Below are 1438 nucleotides of genomic sequence, written 5' to 3' on the forward strand. Positions count from 1 at the left end.
AGTGTGGAAAAACTGAATCTGAAACCCTCCACCAAAAAATTTTAAAAGTGTGGGATGTTTGAAGGCTCAGCGCTCACCTGTCAGCTTGCTGTGAGTTGCACATCAATGCTCACTGATCAGTTTGTTCTGAAGATCCGAGTTGATCATTACAGTAGATCTGATGTGTTTGTAGAAGAAAGAACGTGTTGAAATACAAAATAAACATATGAAGCAAATATTCTGCTCGACTGGAGTCACAACTGTGAGCTTGTCTGGATGCTTTTTTGTGAGATTAAATATTTATTTTTATTTTTCCCTCTTTTGTACAAAGAAATAAATGTTTTATAGTCAAAACATGTCAGTTTATGTTGTTTTGTGATCGGGCTTAAAGGACACAATATGAACTTTTTTAAAGACAGAGTAAAAAAAAAATGTATATATTAGTTTAATAAACTTTGAAGAGGCCAAAAAATGTTATAAATGAATGTAATATTGCACAAAAATCTTTAGTTTGACCTCCAAATAAAAAAGTAATTTGATCCTTCACAGTTTATCTTGCAGGAATCAAACAATAAAATGGTAAGACCCCAGAAACCAGAAGAAAAATGTATCAGCATGCCTAGCTTTTGTACCATTTTTATCAGTTTTATTATTATTATTAATATGATTTTTAGTTTTTGCCTAAATCTGAGAATCTGCAACCTAAAAGTCCTCATAGAAATTTTTGTTGAGTCCATATTTAATCTTCCCTGTTATTTCTAAATCAAAGACACAGTGACACGTTCATAAAAAACATAACAAAAAACTTTGAAAAGCAATCTTTTCAAGGCACTTTCAAGTTATTTGGAATGTTATAAAATTGTTTTAAATGTCCTTCTGATTCAGTCACTTGTAATATCTGGTCAAAAGAATTCAAAACTCAACACAGCATCGAGTTTTATCGTAATATCACAGAAAGTATCGAAACAGTGAAGAATGTATCTATATAATATAATATAATATAATACAATATAATATAAAATGGGCAGACCCAAACAGGCAAGAATTTTGTCCTTTGTCGACTTTTTACTTCTTTTTTTCTGTTGTTGTGAGCCTCTAACTTAAAACACACTGAGGAGGAACATCATCATGGATTCATACAAAACTAACACGTTACACTATATCAAAAAAAATAATCAACATGTGGCTCAACCTGTTCTTGACAAAACCTTTAACTTTGCTGTATTTGCAACTATGAGGGCTTGAAAATTAAATTGATGGGGTAAGAATTGACATACAAGATGGTTGCAAACTTTGTAGACTAAATATTGTCTTATATATGAAATGCTCCTGTAAGACTGAAAAAGTTAATATTATTATTATTTGTGGTGAATGAGATCAAACTTTAAGCCACTGAATACTGAGACTCATTAAAGTAAACATGACAAGAAGCAACAAACAAGTAGACTGCAAAAAAGTG

The sequence above is a fragment of the Oryzias melastigma genome, linkage group LG22 (genome assembly GCF_002922805.2).
Source record: "Oryzias melastigma strain HK-1 linkage group LG22, ASM292280v2, whole genome shotgun sequence".
Lineage (NCBI taxonomy): Eukaryota > Metazoa > Chordata > Actinopteri > Beloniformes > Adrianichthyidae > Oryzias > Oryzias melastigma.